General features: G+C 36.8%; 1 long non-coding RNA gene across 1 annotated transcript in view; it reads right to left on the bottom strand.

The window, feature by feature from the left end:
- The window catches only part of LOC113457149, a 26,936-nt gene extending 17,076 nt beyond the window's left edge, over positions 1-9,860 (bottom strand). Inside the window, exon 1 of the long non-coding RNA XR_003377775.1 lies at positions 9,802-9,860. This is a non-coding gene — a long non-coding RNA (uncharacterized LOC113457149). The remainder of the gene's footprint in view (positions 1-9,801) is intronic.
- Between the last annotated feature and the right edge of the window lie 213 nt (positions 9,861-10,073).

Genomic DNA, 10,073 nt, shown 5'->3' with positions numbered 1-10,073 from the left:
CGAGACCAGCCTGGTCTACAGAGCTAGTTCCAGGACAGGCTCCAAAACCACAGAGAAACCCTGTCTCAAAAAAATCAAAAAAAAAAAAAAAAAAAGAAAATAGTAATCTGGAAATAACGGCTGGCTCATTAACTCCTCTGATCTTTGCACATTTACCCTGATACCTGACTCTGGGTTTTTATTATTAAGACCAATTAGAATTCACACTAAAGCATGTCTTTGACACAATCTATCAATAAGCATCCTGGGCCTCTGATTTTTATGATCTTTTCTCCCCTTATTCCATAATTTTTCTTGAGCATTAGGTTTAAGTGTTTCACTGGAGATGCGTTGGTTGGAATGACTATTGACAGATTAAAAGGCTAAAGCTGTTATTTAGGGAGATGGAAGCTCCCATAACAGGTGAGTAAAACTTCATTGTGTAAATGTGCCACATTTTCTATACCCATTTTGCTGTTGAACAGCATCTAAGTTGGTTCTAGTTTTTTGCTGATGTGAATTAAGCCAAAAAGAACATAGTTGAGCTAGTGTCCTTGTAGTATGATGTAGTGTCCTTTGGGTATATGCTTAAGAGTAGGATAATTGGGTCATGAGGTAGATGGGTTTCCAGTTTGTTGAGGAATCACCATATTGATTTTCATAGTGGCTGTAAAAGTGTGCACTGCCACTAGCAGCAGAAAAGTGTTCCCCCTACTCCACAACCTTGCCAGCAGTAGAAAAGTGTTCCCCCTACTCCACAGCCTTGCCAGCGTGCGCTGTCACGCATGTCATTGATCTCAGCCATTCTGACAAATGTAAAATGGAATCTCAAAGTAGTTTTGTCTTGCATTTCCCTGTGGCTAAGGATGTTAAACATCTGTTTAAGTGTTTGTTTCTCAGCCATTTGGATTTCTCTATTGAGAATTTTTTGTTTAGAGATGTACCCCATTTTATAATTGGGTTATTTAGTTCATTGATATCTAGTGTCTTGAGTTCTTTCTATATTTTGGATATTAGTCCTCTATCAGATGTAGAGTTGATAAAAAAAAAAAAACCTTTTCCTACACTGTAGGCTGCCATTTTGTCCAATTGACAGTGTCCTTTCCCTTAAAGTTCCAGGGGATCCCATTTATTAATTGTTGATCTTAGTGCCTGCATTGTTGTTGTTCTATTGAGGAAGTTGTCTCCTGTGCCAATGTGTTTAAGACTAGTCCCCATTTTCTCTGAACCATTAGGGTTCAGAGTATCTAGATTTATGTTGAGGTCATTTATCTACCTGAACTTGAATTTTGTACATGATGATAAATATGGTCTATCTGCATTCTTCTGCATGAAAATATCCAGTTTAACCAACACCATTTTTTGAATATATTTCCCCCCCCCCCAGTGTGTACTCTGGGTTTTTATCAAAAATCAGGCATCCATAGGTGTCTGGATTTATCTCTGGGTCTTCAATTTCATTCCATTCTTCAACATGTCTGTTTTTATACAAGTACCATACAATCTTTATCTCTAGAATCAGGAATGATGCTACCTCCAGCAGTTCTTTAATTTTTCAGAATTGTTTTAACTATCCTTTTTTCTATATGAAGTTGAGAATTAACCCTTTTAAGTTTATGAAGAATTGTGTTGAGATTTTAACTGGATTGAATCTGCAGATTGCTCTTGGTATGATGGCTATTCTTACTAGGTAAATTCTACCCTTTGTAATTCTTGTACGTGAAATTTCCTTTTATTGATTAGTTACTTAAACTTAATGAATTAAATATACAATTGCATGCACTATAGCAATCTTTAACATAATGGAATACAGTAGTTACTTCCAGTTGTGATAGGCTAGCATTTGGAACTTTTTTTTTTTTGTTTTTGAATTTGTTTTTGTTTCTTGAGACAGGTTTTCCTTGTGTAGCCTCGGATGTCCTGCAACGTGCTCTGTAGAGCAGGCTGGCCTTGAACTCCACCTGCCTCTTCCTCCTGAGTACTGGTATTGAAAACTGCACCACCACCACCTGTCCATCAGGACATTCAAATAATGCTAGAGGTAAATAAATAGGTGTTGTAATGTCATATTTTAAGAGTCATAAGTAAATAAGCTCATTGTTCGAGGCAATTTTTATAAGGACATGGTATATTACATTTATATTACATCTGAGATGCATATAAACTATAGAAAATAGCATTAATTCCTATAAAGTAGTCATAAATTCAATATAATCAATGCATTTCCACTACATGAAGACTTCCAGAAGAAAATTTCTTCTTTATTATTTTCCTAAATCAGAGCTCTTGATGGCCAGAGGAAATAGAGTTATTAATTCCTGGTACAGAAAAGGTGTTTTAAAGGAACACTGTCTTTTTAAAGAGATAATTTCTGCCTTAAACATTATACTCATCCCTGGTGCCTCCACTTGAATTTTTATTTTTGCTTTTTAACAAAAGAATATTTATCAGTTTCACAGTTGATTATTAAAATATTTCATTGTATTATTTCCAAAGAATTTTGACTGCAGTATGACAAACATGAAACGATTTGATTCAAATGAGTAAAATGAATTCTCTTGGCACAAAAACATGGTACTTGTATACAAATTGTTCATTTGAATCACAAAACCCATAAATATAGGCTGGGTAACATATTTGCACACCAACCAAAATATAATTTAAAACTATATTATCGTACATTAATTGCTTGATTTAGCACTTAATTCTTAATCTTTAATTCATAGTGCTACAGAACACCACATTAAATTTTTTTGTATGTAATAAAATATATGTATTTGTAATATGTAGCTATATTAAATAGATGTCCTACTTGGAAAAGCAAATTAGGCAAAATCCATTATTTATTTTTATACTGAAAGAATGGGGAAGTCTGGCAAGGGAGTAAGCTGTCAAGTACATAACTCAGGTTAAATTACTGTTGAGGTCCTTTTGTTTACATGACAATGGAACTCCCTCTCTACAATAATACAGACAGTTTTTCCATTTTCAGAATTATTATTCAAGACATACACAAGCTCCAAAACTAGTGTGCCCTGTCACTCAATGTATTTTCATCTTTCAGTTTCCAAATAGAGAGAATGAAACATGAGGTTAAAATCCATACTCTCGGATAGACGGACTCTTTTTGAATAGTTTCTGATGCATGTCATAAGTGTTCAGCACGTCTTTTATATTTTATGAGTTTATTATCTTATTTATACATTGTGCTGGTCAGTGTTATGTCAACTTGACACAAACTAGAGTCATTTGAGAAGATGGACTTTCAGTTGAGAAAAAGCCTCAACGAGATTTGCCTGAAAGCAAATCAGCAGTGAATTTTCTTGATTGATGTTTGATGCAGGAGACATCAGCTCACTCTGAGCCGTGCCTCGCCTGGGAAGGTGGTCCTGGATGTTGTAAGAGAGGGAGCTGGGAGCTCAGTAAATCATGAGGAGCAAGCCAGTAAAGAATACTCCTCCATGGTCTCTGCATCTGTTCTTACCTCCAGGTTCCTGCCCTGATTTTCTTCCATAATAGACTCTTACATCTTAATTTAACCCATTTCTAGTAATCTATGTATCATGCACAAGGCTGTGTCTTGCTGGGTATAGTTCCGGTGTATGTCTCCAGCAGGGCTATGTGGCTTCTCTTTTACTCTGCCTTCTTTCTCCCAGCATTCAGTTTAGTTTCCACCACCTAGCTGTGTTCTTCCCTGCTCTGCTATAGGCTCAAGGCAGTTCTTTATTAATCAGTGGTAATCACAGTATACAGCGGGGAATTGCACAACATGACACTATACAGATTTTTACTAGAAAATTACTATATCTAATAAACTGTCAGTAAAGTTGCAGAACACAAAATCAATATACAAAAACAAGTGGCTTTCATATATGTCCTAATAAATTTGTCAAGAAAGAAATTAGCAAATTATCTCATTCGCATATTCCCCCAAAACAATACACATAAGAATAAACCTTATCAGTTATGTGGGACACCATATGACTAGCAATAGAAAAACAAATAGTGAAAATGTGGCACACATACATGAGGGAAATTTACTGCACTACTGAAAAAAATAACATTAGAACAAGCTCAGAATGACGAGTTTATCTGAAAACTAGCAAGTGAAGTGACGTAGTCTCTTGTATGCAGATCCTAATTTTCCATGTTTGCATGCATGGACATAAAGGACGATGAGAGTGGTATAGATTACAGAACTAGACGGAAGGTCGTTGGAGTGGAACAGAAGGTGTCAAGAAGTTCAATAGGTCCCATGTGACAAGAAAGTGCAAAGGAGGCTATTAGGCTAAAATCACAAAGAGAAAGGAGATGGGGAGAAGTAAGGAAATAAATAATAAAGACAAATTTTGTTTGGGAAATGCTATAATGAAGCTTAATTGTAAATTAATAAAACTAGAGAAAAGAGAGAGCAAAACAAAATAAAAGGAAGAGAGGGAATAAAGCAAAGAACTCTGAGGCTTCATGGCTGAGAACGTGTTTGTCTAAGTCCTTTTATCTAAGCCTTCTGGAACAAACTAGGAAATAGTGAGATTTGCACATGTTTTAGGATAAGGAGTAAGATCGGTTCATCTAGCCAAGGTTAATTCTCTCCTGTATTGTTTACTATACTTTAGCCACATATTAAGCATTAACATCAGTTTATTGACTTGAAAGCTCTGATAACAAGGAAAGCCCAGGGAAAGGTCACAATAGTCTCAAGTCTGTAACCACAGCCACCACTAGAGAAGCAATTGGAAGAACATCCCAATAATGTCCACATTCAAGAGCTTGGAGTTAGCATATCATATTCTTTATCCTTAATTCAGAGCCTTAGAATTCCTGATTTTGTTTTCCACATAATTAACCTATTCTTTTAAGATCTTTCTAATGTAACGACCTTTGTAATATGACCATGCTGTTCTTTTTTTTTTTCAGGAATAGATTGGTCATGAGCTAATTTTAATGTTCATGCATGGAATTTGATGTGACGAATTTAAAGGTCAGACTTCTTAACTGTTATGAATATTTTCCGTGTATCTTTTGACATTATAAAATGAAATACAATCTTGTAGCACTGAAATTCCTTCACTCTAGGGGTTTTGTTTTATGCCATAAGCAGTGGCCTATCTTAGGTATAGAGTTTCAAGTCTAATACTTAGACGAAAATGAGACATATTGCGAAATTGATTATATAGTCTTACCCAACTTGAATAGCGTGTAAACTTTCTATAAGATTCACACAAAGCACACTACTAATTCTGAATAATTATGCAAAACAAAAATTCAATCATCTTGGGCCCTCAAGTGAAATCTTTCTTGAAAAAATATGTTATCTGATCATAATAAACAACCTTAAAGGAGTGGATATCCTTAGTATGCAAACATTTGTAAAACTGTCAAGTTTCTAAACGTATGGGATCCCATTTTCTAGTGTTATTTTTTGTTCTTGTTGTTTTCACGTGAAGTTTCAAACTTAGTAGAAAAGATCTGCAGAAAGTTCCCTTACATGAATGCATGCATGTCTCGGTTAGTTTCTAGATGCACAAAATGCATGAAATTTTGGCTGCAGTAGTGAAATCTGGAGTAATATCTTTCAGATTAGATGTTAAATCAACCTTTTCCAGAGATTACAGATTACATGGTAAATCTGGTAAGACCTGGTTATAGACTTAAAGCCCTGACAGATGTCTTTGGAATATTTATTTCCTCCCTAAAACAAAAGACTGAATATAACATTAAGTTGCAAATGTTTTTTTTTTCTATTCAGAATTTACCAGGAATATTTACTATCACAACACAGGTATAATTTGCTAGTTTTGTGGTTTTATTAATGTTTCCTTTGTTTCTTTCTCTTGTAGCAGGCTCAATGAACGAAGGTGTGTTTTAGCTAGAAAATTTGGTATCTACAGTGCAATAGCAAAATATAAAGAAAATTCATTTTAAAAAATTATAGGATATTGGCTTGAAAATTTAGGACGTTTGTGGTACAAATCCAAGCAAGACTTCAGTTAATCTAATCTAAAGAACATTTTTTTAAAAAAATGTATATTTATAATTTGCAATAAATAGGGTTTTTAATTCGATATCAGTAGTCTATTTAAAGACAACTTTGGAGAAATTACCTCTGATGGAGTATAGAAGTATATCTTGACTATTTAAAAATCAATATTTATGTGAAATGATTTTATTTTGAATCAATAAAAATTGGCCACATATTTACTGCAAAATATTTGTTTCAATTTTGTTCACTCTCTATCTCTTCTCCATCTTTCAGTCTCTTCTCTCTTCTCTCTCTCTCTCTCTCTCTCTCTCTCTCTCTCTCTCTCTCTCTCTGTAGGATTCAGGTAGTTAAGGTTAGCCTCAAATTATCTGAGTGGATGAGAATTCATGATTCCCTCTCCCATTTGATTGATTACAGGCAATTCTGCCATTTTCAGGAAAAGGTGGACAGGTATAATTCTTTAAAAGTTTTAGATAATCCAAAAAGTCTTTTAGAAGCCATGTTTTTTCTTTGTTTGTGTTTGTTCTTATAATTTATTACGTTAGGGAAAAAAAAACTCTACCAAAACCAAAAACAATGTGAATGCTCAAAGTCAAAAGAGTAATTTTGTAAGCATGGGCATTTTATAACTGCATATGCCAATCTTCAGTGTCCCTCCCAGTTTTCAATAGGGACCATAGCATTTAGAAGACAAAGTCAGCCTCCTGAGTGAAAACAGTCACCAGGGCAGAGTAAGACCACTGAATTCCTGGTCCCTCAGCAGCCTGCAAAACATCTTAAAGTACTGTGAAAGTGACCCAGCAGGAAGGAAGTTCCTGGGCTAGTTTAAGAATGATTTCCTCTGTAATTCTCAGCCCACGCGGATGGTGTCTTCTGCAATAGGGGCTTGCTGTGCACTTATGGTGAGTAGTCAAAGGCAAAGCCTATGCTATTTGGGGGACCTTTGGGTACTCCTTCACTCCAATTCTCCAGTGGATGACCCCACTCATGAACATACAGGCAGTGTGAACTGTGTTTAATGGTTTTTATTTTTTTTAAAGATATACAGTTGGGAAGGGGACATGTAGGAAAGCACATGGAAGGAGATGGAGGGGGGAATGGGAGGCATGTATTCTCAAATGCTATTGTCTATGTATCAAATTCTCATTAATGAAAGAAATTTAAAGAAAACATAGATATTAGCAAGTGCTGCATCTTGAATACAGGATTCCCCAAAAGTATACTTTGGTACAAAAGCTACAAAAAGAATCTTACTGAGGGAGATAAAATAAACCCTCAATTATTTCATTTAGGCTCAAACTAGACAAAAGTTATAGAGACGTGTTATCAGAAAATTCCTACCAGCAAGCCATCCTCATGTAGATCTAGTACCGTAATGAATATATCTGCAGACTCTGAAAACTCCAAGCCCCAGAGTGAAAACGGAGTAATTACATGTAAAAAGAGTTCTCCCAAGAATGGGCAAGGGCTTTGAGCAGTTGGGAGAATAATGATTTAAACCTTGAAAGGAGTTCCTGCAGGCAAAGTCTCAAGAAACACAATAGAGAAAACATGAATAGTTGTGAGAAGAAGAGACGGTCAAGAGATTCAGCAATGGCAGAAATGACCGCATAGAAACTAGAGATACTAGAGAAATGAATAAGAATAAAATGCTTAATATCTTTTAGGATATTACCTACTCGAAGGTAGCATATCAACCTGTAATTACATATTATGGGAGGAGGAAGCCATAGGAGACTAAGACAAAAATCGCCAAGTGAGATATCGATAAGGAAACATAAAAAGAACGCTGTCTTAAAAACTATTGCTGTGGGGCTGATGACACAGCTTGGTGAGGGAAGCGCTTGTTGCGTAAACCAAGGACCTGAGCTTCCCTTCCCAGCACCCACTTAAAAAGCCGGGCATGACTGCAAGCACACGCCTATAAGCAAATGCTGGCTTGGTGTTGGGGAGGCAAGTGGAGACAAATGGATCCCCAGAGTTTGATGGCCAGACTGTCTAGCAAAACAGGGAGCTCCATATTCAGCAAGAGTCCCTGTCTCAACATGTGAGGTAATGATAGAAAAAGATAACCAATGTCAAATTCACTAGGGTGAGCAAGTATATGCATATGCTTACAATTTGTGTGTGTGTGCATGTTTGAGTGTGTGTGTGTGTATTTATTCTTGTAAAGGTGAGGTAGGAACACCACAAATCTGAGGCCAGTTTGGGTTGCATAAGAGGACCTGAGCTCAAAATATTGATATGTCTACAAACTAACAAATGGATAATGAAATATACATAGCACGATTGTATTCAGTTATAAAGAAAAGTGAAATTATGAGGTTGACAGATAAATTGATAAAATTGGGGAAATTGTACTGAGCAAGGTAACTTATATCCAGAAATGTCTTAATGTTTCTTTCACACGTGAATCCTAGCCTCAACTCTTTTTTTTTTTTTTTTTTTTTTTTTTGTTTTTGTTTTTCGAGACAGGGTTTCTCTGTAGCTTTGGAGCCTGTCCTGGAACTCCCTTGGTAGACCAGGCTGGCCTCGAACTCACAGAGATCCGCCTGCCTCTGCCTCCCGAGTGCTGGGATTAAAGGCGTGCGCCACCACCGCCCGGCTAGCCTCAACTCTTTAGTGTTGTGTGTTTAACTTGGAGTATTTCCAGGAGCTAGAAAACTTGAAAAGTAGGGTAAGTGTTGCCTTGGGTGAGGATGGATGGTGGTACATAGGGAAAATGAGGATGGAGGAATATTGGGAGCAAAAAGGTCCAAACAGGGAGAAAGATGGAGGTAGATTTGGGGAAATGTGGCTAATGAAGCGTTAATCAACAAGGTGAGGGTATGAAAAAGGCTTTCAGAAGGAATTAATATATTATGGGAGGAGAGAGCCCTGTAAGCTATAACGGAATCACCCAATAAGATAGTTGTCTATTATATGAAATCTAATCAAAAGATGTCAAAAAAATGTTTGAAGGAAGACACCTGATGAACCTATACAAACCATTCCTAGAAGTAACAGATCACTAAACAAAATTGCTAGTGCCAAGCATAGGATATAATCATAGAAGCTGCTGTAACTGAAGCTGCAGACACTGACAAACCAGTACAGATGATTGCTATTCCACTAATTATCTAAAAGAATTAGTTGATAAGACACCGCATACTTTACACCTAGATAGCTTTAAGAGAGCTGGTTGGCATTTCACAGGGTGAGGAGGGTGTAAAGACATTACGCTTTTACCAAGATGTAAACTATGAAATTCAGTACCTACCTGCCAGGGAAAATGGGTCTGTTGTTGCTGAAATGATATGACAGTTATGGGTGTGAACAACCATCCTCTGCTTCAATTTGAGGCCTGCTTTATTAGAGAGAATTCATGTCCAGTGCTGTAAACCTGTTCCAAAAACCCATGGCTGAAGAAGACTTGGGCCCCAGGGATGAGCCTAATACTGGCTTAGCTAAACTACATATCCCCAACTACCTTCTGTATATGAGTACACCCACGCAAAAAGGCAACTCTGAGCCTAAATCAGAGAAGCTTTTCGGCGTGATACAGAGGTGAACACAAATATCCCAGGTTAAACAAGATGCTGAAAATAAAGTGCAGGGGAAGACTTAGCCTTAAACAAGGCATACCGCTCCCTTAAGGCTCAGGTAGTATTGCAGAAGAGAAAATGGGAAGAATGCAGGCATTGGAAGATAAGGAGAAGGATGGCAAAACGCCGTCTCGTAAGTATGGCAAAGCCATGGATATCATAAACTCACAGTAATTATGCTATTGGCTATGGACCCACACAAATAAGACACTGTAGTAATCAACTGTTGAAGGGAAGGAGCTCACTGGACCTTACCACTTACTGCTGACTTATTAGCAACTAACAGGTTCAAGGAGAGGGGCTGGCATGGTATCTTGTTGTATACCCATGATTGAACACACCAGGCTTTAATGGGTAGTTCCAAACTCAGAGTCACCCAGATGATCCTAGTTACAGTCTGTGGAACATCAAAGAAAAGAGAAAGTAATTAATATAATAAATAGATTTGCTAGGGTGAACAAGAGCTGCAAGTGTGGGAGAGAAATAAGAGGAGGAAGTAGCCACAATAAATTATCAACATGAACAAA

The sequence above is a fragment of the Microtus ochrogaster genome, chromosome 19, assembly GCF_000317375.1.
Source record: "Microtus ochrogaster isolate Prairie Vole_2 chromosome 19, MicOch1.0, whole genome shotgun sequence".
In the NCBI taxonomy this organism is placed as follows: Eukaryota; Metazoa; Chordata; class Mammalia; order Rodentia; family Cricetidae; genus Microtus; species Microtus ochrogaster.
The sequence above is the reverse complement of the archived record's forward strand: the minus strand, read 5'-3'. Positions and strand labels throughout refer to the sequence as shown.